This window comes from Equus caballus, chromosome 21 (genome assembly GCF_041296265.1).
Source record: "Equus caballus isolate H_3958 breed thoroughbred chromosome 21, TB-T2T, whole genome shotgun sequence".
NCBI classification, from domain to species: Eukaryota; Metazoa; Chordata; class Mammalia; order Perissodactyla; family Equidae; genus Equus; species Equus caballus.
The window spans coordinates 18,325,391-18,347,574 of record NC_091704.1 but is presented as its reverse complement, the minus strand read 5'-3'; the positions used below and the strand labels follow the sequence as shown (position 1 = coordinate 18,347,574).

General features: G+C 48.6%; 1 protein-coding gene across 12 annotated transcripts in view; it reads right to left on the bottom strand.

Annotated features, from left to right (window-relative positions):
- GATAD2A (GATA zinc finger domain containing 2A) overlaps nt 1–19,569 on the bottom strand; it is a 97,858-nt gene extending 78,289 nt beyond the window's left edge. For 3 of the 12 annotated variants that reach the window (XM_023625544.2, XM_023625547.2, XM_070246724.1), the window contains exon 1: nt 6,589–6,726. The gene's annotated coding sequence lies outside the window, so the exon portion shown is untranslated. Of the gene's footprint in view, nt 1–6,588; nt 6,792–18,941 lie in introns of those variants that run through there. The other 9 variants (XM_070246723.1, XM_023625546.2, XM_023625543.2 and 6 more) reach the window with 9 other exon arrangements.
- Between the last annotated feature and the right edge of the window lie 2,615 nt (nt 19,570–22,184).

Genomic DNA, 22,184 nt, shown 5'->3' with positions numbered 1-22,184 from the left:
GGTTAATATCTTAGCCCAAGAAAACTTCAAAAGCAGACCAGGCAACTCCTAGTACTCGCAACTCCTCCCCAGACTTCAGCAGCAGGAAATCTCACTTGTATGGCTGGAAAGAGAGAAAAAGCCTCAACATTAAAACCTTCACTAAAGATTTAGGGATGGGAGGCAGGAGACACATGACCCACATACAAACTGCTGAGAATGTCAGTTAATCACACAAAAGTGTTAAGGAAAACACTAATGGAACCCTCAAAATCTCCCACAGTTCCAGTGGGTCTAAGTGAATCCCAGGGAGGGATCTGACTACAGAATTCTCTGAAAAAACCACCACCACTGAAGGCGGTGGGCCCTAACCCTTTAAATGCACAGGGATAATACATGAGACAAAAGAAAATGAAGTCCAGGTGCTCCGTCAATGATACGAAAGTCCTGAGAACACCAAAGGACTGGAGTGACTCAACCAATTTAATCAATGCCTGCAAACCGAGAATTCAGTTAGCCATGCTCCTACTTCCCAAAACCATTGAGAAACTGGGGACAGATGTTTCCTCTGGATGTGAATGAAGGTTGTAGCAGCAAAGTTTTCACAACTGGCTAGCAGAGTGAGCCTGCCCCAAACACACAAGAGACTAAAATCCTGTTGTCATTGCCACAAAAATCCACCAACTGGAAACTCAAGTGACGAGAATAGTGGCCTAAAACTTGCTCCAAGAACACAGTGAGCAGCTGCCTCTAAGGTATGAATGTGTTGAGAATTTAACAGCCACTGACTCAAAGGCTAATTGCATAGAACAACTAGGATCGGAGGAAATGTTATGTTGGGATTATATGCAAATTTAAGGCCACCGGGGCTTTTCACTTCCCTTCTGGATAATCTGACCAAATTTTTTAGGTGAGATCTCCTTAGGGGATAATCTGACCAAATCTTTTAGGTGAGATCTCCTTACAAAGAGCTCCAAAGAACTCCAAATTGTTAGGCTGTGGTGGGATTTTGTTATACAGAAAATCTAGCTCCTCAATCTGAGTGTTTCATCATGTGTGATAACCTGAAATGTGAGACCCTAGGGGGATCATCATGTAGCTGTCATCCAAGGGGAGAAGAATTTTGTCTCAGAGGTGAAGGGAGGAGCAGGGGCTGGGATAGACCTGGCTACTTGCAACCATTTCCCACTTGTCCTCACAGCCATCCCTATGTGGTCAGATACATTTCCCTATCTACAGATGGGAAAGCTGAGGCAAAGTGGCCACACCACCTGCTCAAGGTTGAACAGCAGAAGCTGTAATCAATGACAAAGCCAGATGTGTCCAATTCCCAAGCTGGCTAGAAGCTGTAAATCCAGAAAGAAGATGACATTAGGACCCAGGCTCTCCCATTTACTGCTGTAGGTACCATCAGGCAACCCACTTCCCCTCATTTGCCAGAGTCTACTCAGGGATAAAACCAGAAGTGCCTTCTGATTCTCAAATGGAAGACCCCCATGACATATCTGCCTGTCAAACATCTTCCCATCTCACAGACGGAGGGGCTGCCCCTGAAAGTCAGAATGTGGGGTTTAGCAAGCCCAGGGCCAGGAAAAGGGCTGCCTCCTTGCCTCCAGTGGGGCACCACCAACCCAGCTATTCTGTATCTCTAGAGAAGAGCCAAGGTTGGTGGGAAAAACACGCAAAGTCTGAAATCAGAAAGCCTGGGGCCCACTCCCAGCTAGCTGTGGAATAATCAGCAAGGTGACCCTAGCAAGTGTCACCCTCTATAGGGGCCTTCGCCTTCTTCCATCTAGAACATGGGGACAGGCTGTGGCTCCAAGGGGCACCAAGCAAACAGTGATGGTTTGTTGTCCCTCCACAAGCATGCAGGTGCTCCACATGGGAGAAGCAGAGCAGCCATTATGCTTCGTCCTATCATAACAGCACACTCACTGAACTCCAATTTATGGAGCAGGCACATGCACTAGGCACTGTGCTAAGCCACTTGAATTTATTATCTTACTCCCAACTCAGCCATTCAAGGCAGACATTACCACCTCCTTTTTACAAATGGGAAACAGAGGGTGAGGTTCAGCAAGGTCACCTCACTAGGAAGTGGCCCAGCAGAGTTCACACCCAACCTGTCAGAGGCAAAGCCAGGGCTGGGCCACAACTGCTGCAGGGACCTGCTGCCCAGGAACAGGCCCAGGGCCTCACTCAGCAAACAGCAGGCAGCACTGGACATGGAGCAGCCTCCCTGGCACCCGAAGGAGCTGGTCAGCCACTATAATGCAGCAGTATTTTTTAAAGTGTGCTCAAAGGTGGCACCTGATTTAGGCCGAATTAAGTTTGAAGGTTCAAATCAAAAGATCTGACCAGCAAGACAGGTCAGGTGGTGCTGGGTCTGGAGATGGAGCTGCAAGAAGAATGGCTGAAGGATTCCTCAACCTCAAACAAGTAGAGACTTTCTCACCAACCCCAAGCTGCTTCACCCTCCTCCCCCAGCTGCAAGTGCACCTGGCTATCTTTGAGGCCAAGCAGCCTCCAAGTCCTACAGCCTCAAATCTTCCCCAAAACTCCTACCTCAATTTGCTGGGAGCCTGCTTTCAGGAACTGTCCATCCCCTGCCAGCACATCCTATCTCAGATGCTGACCTCTCCGCACCTCGGACAGATATCAAGTCTTCAGTCCTTTCATATAAGGAGCCCAAGAACCAGGAATCAGGAGAACAGGAAGGCAAGGCCCCTGATAAATTCATCTGTGAAACAGGGGTAACTTTGAGAGGATCAAGAAAGAGAAAGTGGGTGTAGTGCACTGAGAAGCTGCAAGGGCCCTTTTCCCCACACCTTTGGGGGTTCTGAAAGATTCCCAGCCACTTTCTAAGGCTACCTGCAGGTATTCAATTAGAGTTAGGTTCCTTTGTCTTCTAAAACACTAACCTACATTTTCATCAGACAAAAAGAGGTCACAAATACAGCCTAGCAAGCAAGAGGAGGGGCAAGAAGCCCACGGTCTGACATTCCTCTTGACTAAAAAGTCCTGGATCATGTTTGCTGGAATCCACTCGTGTGCAAGATCTGTCCCGAGCTGGTACCTTTGTTTCTAAGTCTCACTACTTCCACCTCACTGCCATGATTTGAGTCCCCCCAACCTTTTTTTTTTTTTTTTTTTTTTATCTCAACCTTAACATGCTGCCTTCCTAATTCAAGTCAAAAATGTAGCTTTGCACAGTTAGGACATCAAATAAGTTTCGCTACCTGAGAGAACAGCAATCTGAGGCCAGACTGCCTAACTCACTTCCTAAAACAGTTTAGCTAACTCAAGAGCATCCATTTTAACAAACGACCCTGCACAGTTCTGTAAGCCTCAAACTATGACACTGCCAACTCGTTCTTCTGGTTCTGCTGCACTTCCCAACCCTACAACTGTTACTATTACCCCAGGATGAGTGCTCATGAACACCTCACCTACTCACTTGTTTCATAATCTTCCTAGTTTTCTACAATGAGCATAAATTAACTCAATTATCAGTCTAGGCACAATAACCTTGGCCGCTGCATTTAATGGCACAGAAATACCCCAAGCTCAAGCAGGCAGTTCTCCAGACAAGCATTTGAGTTGCCCATGCTTTTAGAGGCTAGCACACTGACAGTTGTTAACTGAATTCAGCGGTAAGGGCATTACATTTCTGTCTCTGTTGAGAACTGACATATCCAAAACTCTGTGGGTCATTCTTAATTTTCTCCCAAGAGAACAAACACCAGAAAATGCCACCATTTCCGAAAGGCTTTGCTATTTCCCCACCCACGTCCTTCAGAATTATCCTTCAGTTGTCTGCTAAGGCCCAACAAGGTCCTGGCTGAGCCTCTTCAAAGGGGTCCCAATGCTCTCAAGGTAAATCCCAGAACCCTTCAGACCCAACGCCCGCTCAGCTATGCTCCAACCACTCCGACCTTCCTTCAGTCCCAAGCACTCTCTCTGCCAGAAACGCTCTCTCTTTTCTCTTTTATATATGTAGCTCCTACTTGTCCTCAGATCCCAGTTGGTGGAAGGCCCCCTCAAGCTTTGCTCACCAGGTCATGGCGTCCTTTTCTCCTTGGCCCTTGTAAATTTCCCCACGTTTATGAGATTAATTATGACTTCTCTCCCACTAATCTCACAGTAAACTCTGCTGAGCAGGGATTCTTAGCACAGTGCTGGAGGCACTGTATGCACTCCGACATTTATTGAATAAGTCAATCCAGAAATCACTACTTGCAACGCCAAAAATTCACAAAATAAATGATGCAAAACATGTGAGAGGAGCTACTGAAGAGTTGAGAATTAGAGTCTTTAAAATGTGTTTTATTACTGAAATAAAAAATGCTCCTCATTGTTAAAATAATCATAAAATACAGAGATACCAAAAAGTTTAAGGAAAAAAACTACTGCTAACCCTAATCCAGAGATTTTGTTGTTGACATTTTGGTACAAATCCTTCCAGGATTTTTTCTACCAAGAGTAGCATTATTTCTTTCCTCACTATTAAAATATAACATTGTAGGCTCTGCCAAATGATACTGCATTAATAGAGATGACTTGACATTAAAAAAAATGATGTCATCTGAGTGGAAATAATGCATCCAAATCAGTAATATGGCAGTTATCCCATTCTCTACATCACATCCAAGACGACAGGCAATCCTCTGTAAAAATCAGCCTCAGAATTTTAGGGGAGGAATAAGGGATAAAAGATGAAGAGCAGAAGAATAAGTAAGGAGAAGGTCAAGCAAATTGCTCCTAAAAGCCCCCTTTTCAACTGCCTCCTCTAGAAAAGGGCCAACTTTTCTGAGTTGAAAGCTGAAGAAGTGAATGCACAGAGGCTTGGCTCCTTCAAGGCCAGCTGGTAACTCAGTTCTCCGAGGACAAAGCAGGGCTAGAACGGTGTCCCCAAGTCACCAGGTCATCTCCCAGCTCCCAGCAGAGGTACACTGGAACCTGGACAAGTAAATGACTTCGCGTTTTAGGAGCTCCCAGGAAATGCTCACATATTGGGTTTGCAAACAGGAGCATTGGTCAGCTCTGGTGCCCCACAGGGCAGGCTTAAGTCCAGCTCTGACCTTCACCACTCAGCAGCCTTGGGGAAGCAGCCTGACTCCCACTAGCCTCAGTATCCTCACATGTAAAGTGGTGATTATATTACCCCTGCCCATGGCATTGTTACAGGCACGGAAGATATCTCTGCACTGAGCTTGGCACACAGTAGGCACTCAAATCCGGAGACTAATATGATCTATTAGTCCTCCTCCACAGTTTGCTGTCAGGTCTAACAAGCTACTGATCTTGTGCCAGCAAACACTATTTCATGTAACCAAACTTAAAAGAAAACTTGTAACCACCATCAGAAGAAAAAAAACATCAACAGGACAGTCAGCCCAAGACTGAAGGAGCAGCCCGGAAGGCTGTTTGTCCGTCAGTTTCTGTGTGCTGCCCCAGCCAGAAGGTGTCACTGTGCGAAATGGACACAGAACCAGAGACTTAACAAGCACTGTGTACTCCAAGAAAACTCAAAGAAGTGAAAAGGTGAGGAAGAGAGAAAATTAAAAGCTCAAGTAACTAACTCGGACTTTGATCTAAAGAACTCAAAGCTCTTAAGATAAGGATGAACTACACACCTAAAGACGTTGTGTCAGATACAGAAAATTAAGCAGTCCCTGTAAAATTCCCAGGGCAGGGCAGAAACGCGCACCCAACAGTTGTCATTCAGTTTCTAAGGGAGGGGCCCCCATTCATTTCTGGGTCCCAGGGCAGTGCGCACACTCCAAATGTCAGTCACGCTGTAGGCTGGGGCCCTGCCCACAAGCCTTTCCTTGTTGAAGTGATCAATTCCGATTCTTGGCAATAATCCCTTTAAAAGGCCAGCTGCTGCTGTCTAGTCACTGATGCCGACCCATTCCAGGTGCGAAAAAGGAAATCAATACAGCCCACCGCCTAGATGGGGAAGCAAATTTAAAGTGTAGGGCCCTGTGAAGGGGTGGAGCCCAGGGAGGGGAAGGGTCCCGCGGCTACCGGGGGTCAGGCAGGAACGGCGCGAGCGGGGGAGGGCTGGCCCTGCAGGCGTGGGCGCGCGGGGACTCTTATTCTGACACGGGATCCGCTGCCTCCGTCGCCGCCGCCGCCGCGGGGTTCAACGCGGCGGCCCGGCCCGCCTGGGACCCCCGCCCCCGCCCCAGACCTCAGCCCGCGCGCCCACGTGCCGCCCGCCGTCGTCCCCCCTCCCGCCCGTCCGTCCCGGCCGCTCTGAAGCGGCGCCTTGAGGCTCGGCCCCTGCCCAGGCCCCAGAGGAAGAGCAGGAGAAAAAGGGGCGTCGCCGCGACTTTCCGGGACCCCCAACCGGCCCGGCCCCCACGTGCCCGGGCGGCGTCGGAGCGCGGAACTTTCCAGGGCAGCGCGAGGAAGACGCTCCCGGAATACAAGGAGTAGAACTCGCTTGCTCTCACTTTTCCACACTGACGCGGGGGTCCCTCGCAGCCCCCCGATCCCCCAGCTCCCCAACCCTGCCTGACCCACGCCGCCACCGCCGCTCCAGTCTCCACGGCGCGCCCCGGATCTGACCCCGGCCCCCGCCAAGTTTGGTCCGGAACTTACCGGGCCGCGGGCCGGCCGGGCCCTAGGGCAGCGCGCGGGTTCGCCGGGCCGTGGAGCCGGGGTCGCCTGCCGGGCCGGGCGGCCGAGGGGCCGAGGGCGCCGGGCCGCGCGCGCTCGCTCCGCCTGTGGGGCCGCCAGGGCCCGCGGCGCTCGCTCCGCCGGTCCGCCCGCCCGCCCGCGCCGCCGGCCAGATAATGCGCCCCTCGGCCGCACACATGGAGCCCGGCGCCGGCGTCACCGCCCGGGACATGCGCACCAGGTCAGCGCGCCCGGCCCGCGGCCCCCAAAACACCGGGGAGCTCTTAAAGGCGACGCCGCCCGCCCGCGCCCGGCTGGGCGGGGCCAAGCGGCCTGTGGGCGGGGCCTGAGTGCGAGAGGCGGTGCCAGGTGGCGGGAGGGCGGGACCAGGCCGGCCAGGACCGCCCCGGAAGCACCGCCCCTCCCAGCTGCGGTTCACGCGACGCCCAGCTCCGCTCGCTGGTTTCCCACGCGGGCTCGGGCGGGCTTCCGTCCCGCGGAACCCCAGCGCTCTCCGCAGGACCGAGAGGTCGTCGCCAGCTCACGAGCGGCAGAACAGGGCGGGCTGCGCCCAGGGCTGACTCACGACGCGCTCACTGCTGACCTCGCTCCAGTTGAGCTGCGCGACCTCAGGCAACTCAGCTGCTTCTGAAAACGGAGGTTAGAATGCCACCCCCGCGGGATCGACACCCAGAAGCTCCCCTACAGGGAATCGGCTGAACCATCACTTCTCCAGCGCCGTGAACAAAGTTCTACGAAGAAAGCTCCAGACCCACCCACTCGAAGACACCTGGGGGATGACTGCTCTCCCTCTCCAGTTATCCCCGTCTGTCCCCGTGCCTCGGGGAGAAGGTGAAACCCCCCAGGAGGCAAATCTGCACCCTTCCCTCTCCAGTGACATAGAGGAAACAGGACATAGTCTAACCTAAGAGAGGATGAGCTTTGGAGATGTTAAACTACATAAAGCGAAACACAATTTCAATAGGGAAAATAAAAAATCTAGTATTACAAGGCTCTCAATATCAAGATCACGTTCTGAAAAATCACCAGATAAGGCCCTTTTCATATTCTTTTTCCAGCATTAAAACAAATAATTCATGATGAGACACCTAGACTCCTAAACAGTGGCTTTTAATTTTTTCAAAACACATCCTAATACATATTCATACAACTGAAACAAAAGTTTCACCAAACATACCTTTACCACTTACAATGTACTCTGATATTTTCTATTTCATTTTTAAAAAGAGAATCAATGTAATCTCATCCCACTATTGGTCTTGAGGGGAACCTTGAAAAACACTTAATGTAGAACAAGTTTTACAAATAAAATTGTTTTTCTGCTATGTGGCCAGCCCCCAACAAGAAGTTCAAAAAAGGCCATTTTAATTCTGTGCTGCGTTTCTCACATAATCAGTAACTTTTTGTCGTTGATTCCACCGCTGTCCCCCCACACCACCACCAAAATCTTTCAACTGTTTGATGCAAGATCTGGCACAACCTCCCTGGGGGAAAAGAGAAGCATTCCTCAAACTAAAAATGATACAAAATATAAATTGTTGACCCCCCAAACGCCTTCCTTAACCAAGTTTGGTGAGGGATTTGATTTGCTACAAAGAAATTCAAATGTTCAAATTCAAAAACCAAACAAGAACAGTCTTATTCTCAAACAAGTGACTTGGTATAGAGAAGCAGGAAGCTCCCTGATCCCATGTGCAGGAATGGGTTAAAGCAATTACCAGGATTTTCTCTCTAATTCAGCAGCCTTATATTTTGAGAACTGCTTTACACCATAACAATTAATCAGATGATGTATATTAAAGCAATACAAGCAAAATATTATCTCAGCTCCTCACCTGGGTCTTGATTAATGCCAACTTAATTAACTACAAACGGAGCAAAGTGTGGTCAGATGGGAGACCACAGACTTGAGATAGATGTAGGGATTCCAGAGTCTGAGCTGACAAGCCCTGTGTGTCACCAAGGCAACAACCACTCTGTTTTAAAGAGGGAGGCATCAGCTGCAACATATTAATGACACACCCCTGTGGACTGAGAGGTGCACTGGTGACAGGTGGGCTGCTCCAGAGGGCAGTACCAACTTCTCCAGCTGGGAAAGCAGGGGCGGGGGTGAGGTGAAACATAGGGTTTATTTTTGTGATAGGAAGAGAAGGCCAGGTGTGTAGATGGAAAAAGCAACAGTGAATGCAGACCCGTTTGGGGTCCCCAAGGCTCAGGCAGGCAAATGCTAAGGCTGCTTAGACTAAAGACCTTGCCGCCTTGGTGCCTAGTACTGGACTAAACAGCAAATAGTTCAGCTGGGTGATTATGAAATATGATGCAATCACCTTCAGATGCCATTCTAAAGCTGAAGAAACTCTAATTAGAGACAACGAAGGCCAGAACCAAGTTTTTCTTGAAGTTTTTCCTCTGCCCTAAGAATAAGGCAGTCAATGAATACTTATGAATACCCGTTAATATTTTAAAAAACACTTGTTATTTAAACAAAATTTTCTTTCAAATTCACTTTAAACTTCCTATCATTCATACACCAGATCCTTGCTCATAATAACCAAGCCTCCTTCCACATTAACCACTGCAAAAATATTCTAATTATCTTTCTAACGTACTATTAAACTTTTTTTTTTAAGATTGGCACCTGAGCTAACAACTGCTGCCAATCTTCTTTTTTTTTCTGCTTTTTCTCCCCAAATCCCCCCCAGTACATAGTTGTATATTTTAGTTGCAGGTCCTTCTAGTTGTGGCATGTTAGACGCCACCTCAACGTGGCCTGACAAGCAGTGCCATGTCCGCGCCCAGGATTCGAACCAGAGAAACCCTGGGCCGCCAAAGCGGAGCGCGCAAACTTAACCACTCAGCCACGGGGCAGGTCCCTAGCTACACTTCTAAACACCATCTGAGCCTGTTCCTGCAGAGGGACTGAAGAAAAGAAATTTGGGCCAAATTCCATGTTTGTGTCCTCTTTTACAGCAGAAATTGGTCAAAGGCTCCACAGTAGTGTGAAACTGACTGAAAAGGAGTAGCATCATCTACTGAATGTTTGAGGTACTGTACTTTTTTGTTTTCGATCAGAAAATTTCTTTAAAGTTTCTGGTGGATAAAATTTAAGATTCTTACAGGATGAACACAGATCAACAGAACTGTCAGAAACCATGCGTCCCAAGGGTTTTGCAAGGGAACCTGCAGGCACTGGCTCCACAAGTTCACAGGCTGGTGGCACAGAAACACAGAATGATTTCAATGCAGAAAATTCATTCATGGGAAAGACTGAGGAATCACAGAGGAAGGGGCTGCTCTCCTGCTCAGAAAGGGTCTGGGAAATCTTTGTGGATGTGACAATTGAGCCAGGTCTTAATGAATGAGCATCTGAGGCATCCAGAGCAGCAGAGGGAAAGGCCAGAGCTGGTTACACCTGGAGTGTGGGGGCTTTGGGGCAGAAAAGGCTGAAAAAGGATGGAGTCATTATCCTTTAAACTTTCTAGATGCCTTTCTCTCTCAAAACACATAATGAATTGTTGACTACTTACTTAAATTCACAAGCTAAGCAGAACTAGTTATGTAGACTTTAACTAATTTTGAGATTACTGCTATCTAATAGTGATACCAGAATGCCCCTTGTTTTCTGAGAAGCTCTCTAAAGAATAAACAGGTTGTTCACTCAAAAGTGTACCAAGTTTTAAAAAAAAGTATCCTTATGAAAAAGAGCATTGGCTGCTTTCCATACTTTGCATTTTTAGTACTCTAAAGTCTAAAACTGTTTTCACTGAGTTTAGGGACAATATAACCACAATCTCTCAAAGAGAATTGTTTTAAATTTTCTTTCTTTCTTTTTTTTTTTTTTTGAGGAAGATTAGCCCTGAGCTAACATCTGCCACCAATCCTCCTCTCTTTGCTGAGGAAGACCAGCCCCGAGCTAACATCCATGCCCATCTTCCTCTACTTTATATATGGGACGCCTACCACAGCATGGCTTGCCAAGTGGGGCCATGTCCGCACCCGGGATCCAAACCAGAAAACCCTGGGCTGCCGAAGTGGAACATGTGAACTTAACCACTGTGCCACCAGGCCGGTCCTCTAAATTTTCTTATTTCACCCCAAACTCATGCTCACATGGTGAGATACAATGCAATTGGTTGGGAAAGGACAGGAAAAGATTCATTTCTATGTGAATTTGGTTTCCTTAGTACTTTGATATTTTTGGCACTTTTTTCAAACACCAGAAAATAGTTAAAAGGACTATTATAATGCTGCTTTATGAAAAATATGATACTCCAGACACATTACAGCTGCTACGACAAATGTCATTTTCATTTTTTACTTATTTATTTTTTTTTGCTGAGGAAGATTCACCCTGACCTAACATCCACCACCAATCTTCCTCTTTTTTTGCAGGTGAGCCACCACCACAGCATGGCCACTGACAGATGAGTGGTGTTGGTCCACACCTAGGAACCGAACCTGCGCTGCCGAAGCAGAACATACCAAACTTAACCACTAGGCCACTGGGGCTGGCCCCATCAATGTCATTTTTAAATCATGACATTCTCACACGGGATAAGGAGTTTGTGGGAGACAGAGCAGCACCCATTTGCCCCATCCCTGTCATGCATGCTGAAAAGCTCTGAAGTGCAGCTCTCTAGAGGTGGGCCACTTTGTCAGCGTGTGTCTGTTTTGTTTTGAGTGTCGTTCTAACCACGATTCTGAACACTTTAGTGTTGATGCATCGTGGAGTTCAGGCTCCATCTGCAGTTAGTCTCTGTGTGGCCCTGATGATATCCCACTATTACAGAGTTCTGAGCACAAATACTTCCCTAAAGGGTTAAATACTAACTGCTCAGAAGTATCCTCGTGAACCGGAAGTGTATCTCCCACTCTGTTTTCATCTGCATGTGTCACCAGTTGGCAAGGAATATCTCTTTTGTATCTATACAAGACTTACAAAAAAATGCCCATCTAATTTACATCAATTTTAAGTCTTTGAAAAATTAGTAAGTGAACCACGTTTTCTATGAATTAAAAGGAAAATAAAGTCAGAAAACTACCAGAAAAGAAAAAGGCTATATGACAGTCTTAAGTCTGCTTAGCAAAGAAACAGTGTTAGTCACATCATCAGTCTGGTAAAAAACATCCTTCGTTTAGACAAGAAGAAAACTATGTTTTAAAAACTTGGTATCCAGTTCACACCCCACTCCCCAGGTGTTAAATGGCAGATCTTCCAACTTGACATAGGAAGGAGGAAAAATATTCCTGCCAAAAGTTTTCCTAATAAGATGGGTACTCCCCTCCTCTGCTGGTCCCCAGCATTTCACTATAGAAAATACAGGTGGCAAGTCTTTGTAATTGTCTCCTTCAGCTTGATAGCAAACACCATGCCCTCTAGCATGCTGACCTAGTCAGGCCTACATTTTACCAACTCCTGATTTGGGAAGAGTAAGATCTTTATTTCAAATTTACATCAAAAGTCAACCTTCAATAGAGATGCTTTGAGAGGCTAAATATAAAGCTTGGAAGCTTTTAAGTATAAATATAAATATAAATATAGCCTAAACCTTGAAAATGCCATGCAAGTTAAAAAATTGTTCTGCTGTGTTAAGAATTTTAGACTGAGGCCAGCCCGGTGGCATAATGGTTGAGTTTGCGTGCTCCACTCCAGCAGCCTGGGGTTCACGGGTTCAGATCCCAGGCATGGACCTACACACCACCATCAAGCCATACTGTGGCAGCGTCCCACATACAAAATAGAGGAAGATTACCACAGATGTTAGCTCAGAGACAATCTTCCTCAAGCAAAAAGAGGATGATTGGCAACAGATGTTAACTCAGGGCTCTAAAGTTTCTACTGCATACAGGGCCTCCCATGGTAGTTTTACAAAGCAACGAAGACAAATAATAGCAAACTATTCTTCAAGAGCACACTTTTGTAGAAGGACCAATCTACCATCTGCTTCCTTAAGTTCTATACACATCTCCAGAGCAGCCCTCTGCAGGCAAGCTTCAGCAGGGAATACTGACAATGCAACAGGAAACCATCCTGTTGGCCACCCTGCCAGATAATCCTGAGTTTGTGGGTACATTAGCTTAGCCCCCAGAATTGCCAAATGCACGTCCACTGGCGGCTTCTAGCTATGACAAAGCAGCTTACGTGTTTTCTATGCTCAAGTTGAGGCCCAAGAACTCAGCCTGGAGGGCGGAGGAACAGGAAGTAAAGAGGGAGCAAGCATCCACTTCCCAAGGACAACAGAGCCTAGAGGTGGGAGCCTGGTCATGTGCAGAGTTGCATTACTTGTCCACGCCCACTTCCGGCCTGGGCCTGCCTCTTCACCTCCGGAGTCAGTACTTGGGTGGAAGGAAAGAAAAAGAAGACAGACTACCAGAAACTCTCCTCATAATAACCTCATCCTCTGCTGGAGCGTATGCCCACTCCTGCTCTCTGGCTCCACCCCTCACAGATACACTTAAGAAAAGCACCTGTCACATAATTGATATGTGGATTAACATCAAATCTGGCCACAACATAGGAAAGTCAAAATAGCACTTCAACCAGTCTGAGTGTAAGAGGGAACCCTAGGGCAGGAGGAACTCCGTGCACCAAGAACCTACTAATACACAACAAAGCAGTCTATTTGAAATCTCACTTTTCCTATGCCACAAACAACAGCCAGGCACTCCTTTTGTCTGAATTTTTTTTTTTTTTTTAAGATTTCAAACAAGGTGGGAAGGGTTTTTAGAGCTGTTTATCTCTTTGCAAAATATGCACTGCCATGAACAAATGCACAGGATTCCAAAAACACACTGCCACCGACTTCAAGAAAAGCAAAGCTAAAAATGCTCCTGGCAGTGACCATCCCAGACTCTCTCCTTTCTCCAAGATTACAGCCACAGTCATCTTGGATCAACTAGTGCCAATTGCCAACAATCAACTGGAAAAATGCCATAATTTCTGCCTCTTTTTAGAGACAGGAAACAGAAACAAGGAGCCCAGTGAGGAAATTAGAAGAGTAGTGAGGTTTCACTTCTAAACCTGGAAGAAACTCCACCCTAAGCTCCCAACATCCAGAGATATTCCCAAAAAAAGCCCTGGGATATTCTTTCATTCTTTTGTTTACTTGTCTGCAACTGGGATATAAGCTCCTGGAGGGCCAACTGCATCCGTCCTGCTAGGTTCCCAGCACCCAGCATGGTGCACCTGGGTCATCACAGGCACTCATTCATTGCTGAATTACTTGCTGTCACAGGAAGTTACATGTGCCAGAAGATTTAACACTTTCTATTTTTCAATCCAATTTAAGTTGCATTTTTTAAAAAACCTACCTTATGGCCACACAGGAAAACCTGTGGTAAGTAACGTCCTTACTTGAGTGCTCAAATGTCCCTTATAGGCCAGTTTGGAGGGATAAATTCATATTCAAATGAAGTACCAGTATAAACAAAGGCTACTGGGCTGCAGAGAAGATAAAGCCAAACTTAATACTAGAAGTTTAAAATAACACCGTCCATTCATTTGGATGGAACCACTCCATACAGTAGATATTTCCCAATTCCAAAAGAGGTCAGCTTCTTTCTTATCATCAAGATCCCACAGGGATTTAACGCCCCCAGTGCTGTCTCCAACAGGAAGGAAACCCTGACTTCCCTAGCTATTTCAGTTATATAAATCAACAGTTTATCATCCAGAGTTAGATGCTGGGCAGTGTTGGGACCCACATGCCTTTTAGAGCTGCCCACCAATGGATAACCACGTTACATTACATCTAATAAATGTACCTAGATCAATATCATTTCTAACTACCCAAGGGTTTTTATTGCTGTAAGAATCTTTCAATCAAAAAAAAAAAGTTTAAAAAACTTCCTGTTAGATAAAAGAGACTTGGTGGTGGCGCCACCATCCACCAGAGTGAAGTCTGTAGCACACAAGAGACACAGCATAATTTCAAAAGGGATAGTGATCCCTTTAAAGTTGTTTACTTTATTTTTTATATTTTAAAAATAATAAACTTTGCTCTTTTCTCATATAATGGAATAACTATCCTTAAAAGAATTAAGAAAAATTTAAATAAAATTTAAATAAAGTCACTTTTTTTTTTTTTAAAGATTGGTACCTGAGCTAACAACAGTAGCCAATCTTCTTTTTTTTTTTCTCCCCCAAATCCCCCCAGTACATAGTTGTATATTTTTTAGTTGTGGGTCCTTCTAGTTGTGGCATGTGGGACACCATCTCACCGTGGCTTGATGAGCACTACAGTGTCGGTGCCCAGGATCTGAACCGGCGAAACCCTGGGCCACCGAAGCAGAGCTCACGAACTTAACCGCTTGGCCACGGGGCCAGCACCAGTAAAGTCACTTTGTGTGTGTGTGTGTGTGTGTGTGTGTGAGAGAGAGAGAGACAGAGACAGAGACAGAGAGAGAGACAGAGACAGAGAGAGACAGACAGACAGACAGACAGACAGAGATGAGGGTGGGAGAGGGGATGTTTCAAGAGGGGTTGGGGGAGGAAAGAAACCTTTTCTTCAAACTTGGGAGCAGCCCAGTGGGGCCCTAGCTCAGAGTTTCACCCATTATTTCTCCCTGGGTTTTAGCTATCAGGGGCAAGTGCCATCCATCTCCACACTAGTAAATGAAAAAGGCTGGGCCCAACTCACTGGCCCTGATTTTAGGGCTTTCATTAATTGCTAAGAAAGAATCCTCTCAAAAAAACAAATGTCCTGCCCACCCCCAACCCCCAGAAGCTGAGTTAGCATCTCCACAGCTCTCTAGATACTGGAAGTTCAAGGTGAATCCTGATCTCCTGTGGACACTAAGCCACACACTGGCCCTCTCAATGTTCTATTATTGTGTGGTGTCAAATGCCTTTGTACATCACTTTCTCATTCTTTTGTCCCCAAATCTGATCCATTACCCTAAGAAAACAGTTGTTCTTTCAAGGTTCTAATGCATAAGAAGAGATCAATCACCAGGTAACTGCTGCATATCACTCACTCAAGCAGTCTCAAAATATAGATATAACCCTTTAGGTTTATGGTTCACCCACTTTTTTCTTCTCACAATTCTTCAAGTTCATTATAATCTTCTGGTTTGCCTATGGTCTAATTATAGTAATACATCTCCCTACTTGCCCTTAAATCACAAATTACTCCATTTTACAGAGGGAAAAGGCAAGGCCAAGGCAAACACAAACGGCTGCCAAACAGCAAATGCATCTCACATCTGCTATCTGAACACAGGAAAATGCTACAAGACCCAGGAGGACAGTGGGTTTTGCAAGAGACATACCAAGTTTCTTTCTCTTTGGGCATATTTAGCCTTGGCTGAATGTCAAGTGCTTCCTAGTCTGGGAGCCCAGGCCAAAATCCTAATCTCCTGCGTACAACAACAAACCTTTATTGCACGTGTGCTAGGTGCTACGCTGGCCGCCTCCCGTTCATTATCTCAGATTCATTCATTCATATGTCTAGGAAGCACATCCCATGTGTAGGCACCTTCACATACATTTACAGAGATATGACCCCTCAAATATTTAGTAAATGCCGATTCTGTGCCATAACTTGTCCAAGGCCACACAACTAGGAAGGACAGACCCAGAATCTGAATCAGGTCCTTCTGACTTCAAAGCTCCCCCTTCCCTTTCTAACACTCCACTTTGCTGGTCCTGTGGGTTTCATTTAAAATAATAAATGTGTGTCGGCACGTCTCTGCCCTGTCTCAGGACACCCTAAGCCCTGAGCTCCCACTATCTTTCCCCTTCCCCTCAGGGCAGTGTGTACAGCTGACCAGGAAGAGGCAGTAGAAGAGCAACCAGGTCTGCAGCAGCTTCCTGCCTGGACTTGACTACTCCAGGAGCAGAGGGCCCAGGAAACTCTCCAAACACTTCTCCACAGAAGAAAATAGCTCGAGTTGAAACTTGTGTCCACATGGTCCATCGACAGATTTAGAACTCAAATTATAGCCTCAGCAGGAGTCTTCACAAAGGACTCAAATTAAGCAAGATCCAGATGGAAATGAACAGGAGAGAGACAGCCTTAAGTAAAACTGTAAAGTGAACTGCTGTTCTAGCAGAGTCAGAGGGAAGAACTTGTTGAAATGCTAAACCAAACAGGAGTTCAGCCTACATTTCAGAACTCCACTTCAGGAACGTTCTCCCCACGTTTTTAGCCTGAGACTTGTGTGTGGACATGAAGTGGTTACGAGTTACTCAGGTTTCAAACTGAGTTCATTCCTGTCTTTTGGACCATCTCTCAATGCCAGCATTCATCTACTTGGGCTCCAGAGAGCTTTGCATTTGGCAAAGCAGATAAAATTAGCTACTGGAGTGAACTTGGAATCCAGGGTGGGCCATTAAAAAAAGGTACATATGAGATTTGTAAAAGCCACGTAAAAACTTCCTTTCAGCCAGGCTGAAGTCACCTAAAACTTAAGAGAAATGAAGTCAAATCCCTGTGCCTTGCCTCCCTTCCACCCTTCCTGGCTCTAAGGTGACCCATTTCCTGCTTCTTGCTCTGCCTTTCAAACCAGAGCGGCCCACAAACTGAGGATCCTCTAGAGATCAAGGAGTAAATCAGAAGGCCTAGTGAGAGAAAACACAGCAGAAAGACCTGAAGGAGCATTTCTCTTCTCCTTTTTTTTTGGCGGGGGGGGGGGGGGGGGGGCGGGGGGGGCGGGGGGGGGCGGGGCGGGGAGGACAGAGGGATGGGACAGGAAGTGGGTCGTCCCACAGTTTGAGAGTGTGATAATCTGGGGACAATGTTCCAGCCTTGTCCTTCCTGCCTTCACACTGGCCTGACAACACTGTGGTGGCCTATAGCTCAAAAATGGAGTAACCAAGGTAGTCATCTGGCAACAGCTCCCGCTCCCCCCAATCTAGCAGGTCTTAAAGGACAAGAGAAAAAGTGTTTTTTGCCTGTCTCCCATTTCCCTTCCAGCCACAAAATCCACCAGGTCCCTGGAAGCTCAGGTAAAAGTTCAGAAAAGACCCCAAATTTGGTAAGAAAGAAGACTGGAAGAGGGGGCACATTTCTGGCCTCTCCTTCCAGAATGGAGGGAAGTCAGTGCAACAAACAGAAATAGGGGAATCTTGAAGTCGGGGGCTCCAAGGAGAAATGAATTGGTTTCTCCCTTAGAGAATCAGAAGGAAAACCTCAAGAAAGGGGGAATGTCCTCAGGCAAGTGGGAGGGGAACCCCTTGGAATGCAGGGGGACCCCTTAGAGAAGTGGAGAAATCCACCCTGTCTCTCATCAGGAGGGGATATCTTGGAAAAGTGGAGGCATGCCTCAGAGATATGAGGGGCCCGTAGGAGCAGGACATATATTAGGGGGAGAACCTCTGCAAACGCCTCTAAACATTGCAGCATCCACAGATTAGTAGGTGATCCAAAAGAACTGGGAAATATTTTGGAAAAGTGGGGAACTTTTCCTCAGAAAACTGAGGATCCAGTCAGACATATGGGCATTTCAGAGTAGTGGGGAACCCATTAGGAAAGTGAAGGAACTCATCAACAAAGAGGGGGTCCCAACAAAAGTGGGGACAGCTCAGAAAAGTGGGGAACATCTCCAAGAAAGATTCTGACGGAAGTAGGAACACCTCAGATTAGTTGAGGGTCACTTGGGAGAAGGAGAAGATCACCCAAAGAAGTGGGGACAGAAAAACAGGGAGATCATCTCAGAAAAGGGGGGTAAAGGGGACCTAGGAAAAGTGGGAGGCACCTTAGAAAAGCAAGGGGAGAAGGGGCACATCAGAAAAAGGGGACAGCAGCTCCGAGAAGCAGGGATCTCCTCAGAGATGTGGGGGTCCCCCAGAGAAGTGAGGGGGAGGGTCCCCAAGAAGCAGAGGTGTCTCCTGAGAGAAGCAGGGGTCCCTCAGAGAAGCAGGGGTCGCCTTAGAGAAGTCGGCAGAGGGAGTCTCAGAGAAGGGAGGAGGGGTCTCTCAGTGAAGTAGGTGGTCCCTCAAAGAGATGGGGGTGTCCCTTAGAGAGGGGTGGCCCTCAGAAAAGCGAAGCGTCCATCAGAGAAAGGGGGTCCCCTCAGAAAAGTGAGGGTCTCTCAGAGAGGTAGGGTCTCTCAAGAAAGGGGCTCCCCTCAAGAGGTGGGGTCACTCAGAGAGGTGGGGGCTCCCTCAGAGAAGGGGGCTCCCCTCAGAGGAGCGGGGCTCCCGGAGAGGTGGGGTCCTTCAGAGAAGTGGGCTCCCCTCAGAGAGGCGGGTCCCCTCGGACAAGGGGGTCCACGCACTGGAGGCGGTCCCCTTGGAGAAGCGGAAGCCCCAGACAAGCCCGGGACACCGGAAGCCGGGGACCCGCCACCAGCAGCGCCGGCCCTTCACTCACCGAAGTTGCTCGGCGCCCCCGCTGGCGGCTGTTAGGCTCCGGGCGGCCCCGGGTGGCGGGGTCGGGTCCGGTCCGCTCGGGTCCCGAGGCGGCGGCTCCCTCAAGTGGCGCACGCGACGGCGACGGTGGCGGCGACAGGGCGACAGACAGCCGACCGATCGACTGAGCGGGCGGCGCGAGGCGCGCTCCGGCGGCGGGGGTGCGCGTGCGCGCGCCGGGGCACTGACCCCGGGCGGGAGGAGCTGCCGCGCCGCGCTTGGAGCCGCCGCTCGGTCTCGCCGCTGTGTCTCACACTGAAATTGCCCGCTTCCCAGCCTGGCTTCCCCGGTTGCTAGGCAGATTTCGCCTCACACACTTCCGGGTTGAGGCGCGTCTCGGCGAGTGGCGGCACGGCAGGCCAATGGGGTCCAGCCAGGGCTCCCGGGATCCGCGCCCCATAGAGGGCGTGACCGGCCTCACGACGGACAGTGCCCGGCGGCCAATGAGCGCGCGGGCCGGCTGGCCCTCGGGATCGCGCCGGAGGCCTGGGCGGGCCCGAGGAGGTGGAACGGGGTGACTGACAGGAGGCCTACCAATAGGAGAGTGGAGCGGGCCTCAGGGCCAGTCAGGGTCCTTCAGGGGCGGGGCTAAGACTTCGGGGCGGGAACGCCGCGAGGGGCGGGGCTTGGGGACGCGTCAATCCGTGGCCGGCTCGCTGGGACCCGGGAGGGCGGTTCGGCTGGGCAGCCGGGCGGCCGACAACTGGCTGGGCTGGGGGTTCCACGCAGCGCTCAGCAGGGGCGCCCCACCCACAATGCACCGGAGGCGGCCTGGGCCAAACGGGCGTGGGATGGTTACGCCAGGCGGTGGGCGGGGCCGCGTGAGGCGCGCTCTGAGGGGACGGAGAGAGCCGTGGCTCGGCCTCCTTTCCGAGGTGGGGCGGGGGCGGGGTTCGTTGCCCCAGCCCTCTTTTCTGACTAGAGCTTTGAGTTCGACCCTCTTCTGAAGAGAATCTTGGGGATTCTTGCTCCTGGTCCCCGTTCTGTGGAGAATCTTCGGGATTCTTTTCCTGGTCCCTGTTCCGAGGAGAATCTTCAGGAATCTTGCCCGTGGCCCCTCTTCTGAAAAGAATCTTGGAGGCTCTTACTCTGGCCTCTTTGCTGAGAAGAGTTTTGGCGATTCTTACCCTTCCCGCTTTTCTGAGGAGAATTGCCAGGATAAGCATGACTTTGTAGATTCGGGACCCCAGCTCTCTTCTCTAAGAAAACTTGTCGGGGCTCGGGCCCCTGTCCCCTTTGCTAAGGAGACTTTGGGGAATTCCGGACCCACTGCCTTTCCCGAGGAATATTTGGGGAGCACTATTGGGGGCCACTGGCCCTCTCCCTCCCTTGTCTGAGCAGTAGGGGCTGTGTGCCCCTGGCCTTCATTTCTGAAGATAACGGGAAATTCCTGCCTTGTATGTCCCTACCCCCACCAAAGGAGAAATTTGGAACTTCACGCACCCACTTTCTCTCTGCAGAGAGGAATTGCAGGAGGTTGTGGCTTCCTCAGCCCTTTTACTCAAGAAATGCCAGGGAGTTGTGCTCTCTGCACTTTTTCTAAACAGCATCTGAGTGTTGCAGAAAGTGTTCCTCTTTTCCTAAGAACTGCGACCATTTGCCTCCTCTGCTCCAGAAAATTGTGAGGAGTGTATACTTCCTTTCTGGAAAAGCTACCCATTTAGCCCTCCTTCCTCTTTGAGGAGAATTTTTCTGAGGAACATCCACTCCTTCCCAAGAGTCAAGCCTGTGGCCCTTTCTGATTCCGTCACCTGTCAGACTCTTCAGCCCATTTCCTTCTCTGCAGAGTAGGACCCTCCCAAGAAGAATTCCTGCTTCCTACCTACCCCCAGACAAAACTAATCAGTCACTCTAGACTCCTGTAGCACGCATGGTGGCCTACCAGGTGCCCTCACTTCTGTCTTCCCCTGATTGATCTGATCTCCTCCCCTGATTTATCCCCAAAGAACCCAGTTTTGCCCTTAGTAGGCAACCAAATGTCAATTGTATCAAAGGGGTGAAGAAGGCAGTAATGAGAATGATCCACAACACCGTGAGGATTCAATATGGCAAAATTTTGTCACCCCCACTTTGTGCACAGAAGTGTGCAAGGTGCTGAGATACCTAAATTATAGGATGGAACTTCTGAGCCAAGATGAACACAGTAAAGAGAAATAGGCCTGTTAGGCAAGGTAGAATGTTATACTAAAGGGATATCAAGGAGCCGGCCCCGTGGCACAGCAGTTGCTCTTCAGTGGCCCAGGGTTCACCAGTTCGCATCCCAGATGCAGACATGGCACCGCTTGGCACGCCATGATGTGGTGGGCATCCCACATATAAAGTAGAGGAAGATGGGCATGGATGTTAGCTCAGGGCCAGTCTTCCTCAGCGAAAAGAGGAGGATCGGCAGCAGTTAGCTCAGGGCTACTCTTCCTCAAAAAAAAAAAGAGATACCAAAAAAATGTTGTAGGAGTGTAGAGGAGTAAGGGATTAAATGAGATAATGGATGTGAAAATGCTTTGTAAACCATGAAGCAGTGTGCTGGTGTGGAAAGGATTATTGTTATTGTTACAAATGGGCTGACATTCCTAGAAGAGGAGTAAAGAATAAATTCTGAGAGTTAGGGTGGTGGGAGGTTGGCAGCGAGTCCTGTAGGGCCTGACTCCCTGAGTGAGCTCAGCCTGGACCCAAGTGGCAAGGCTAACAGAGTCCTTGGCTAGGGAAGGAAGCCACTGGAAACATGAAGACAACGTGTTCCCAGAGCTCCTTTGCACCTCTGTTGTAGCATTTACCTCATTCTGCAAGTGTCTGATGGATGGACAGTAAACACTTGGACTTTGGTGGCTAGCAGAATTGGGGTCTGCCTGCCACTCCCTAGCTAGGCCGGTTACTTTCCTTAACCATATCAGAAATGAGAACACTGGTCTCTAAAGGTTACGCTGAGGATTATGAGCTCGAAGTACCTTGCACTGTGCCTTGTACACAGTAGGGGCTCAGGAGATTTTCATTTCATTCCAGTCACTAACCAGGATGCTTTCCAAGAGCAGGAGTCCAGCCTTATTCATTTAAGTAATCCCTCAGTGCTTTTATAGTTGCTAGATTGAACTGGGATCAAAGAACAGCTCATTGTCCAACCCCTTCATTTTGTGTATGGGAACCTGAGAGGCCCAGAGGGCAACTGTGACTTGTTCACATCCCACCACCTACTTTAGTGGCTGGCTCCTAA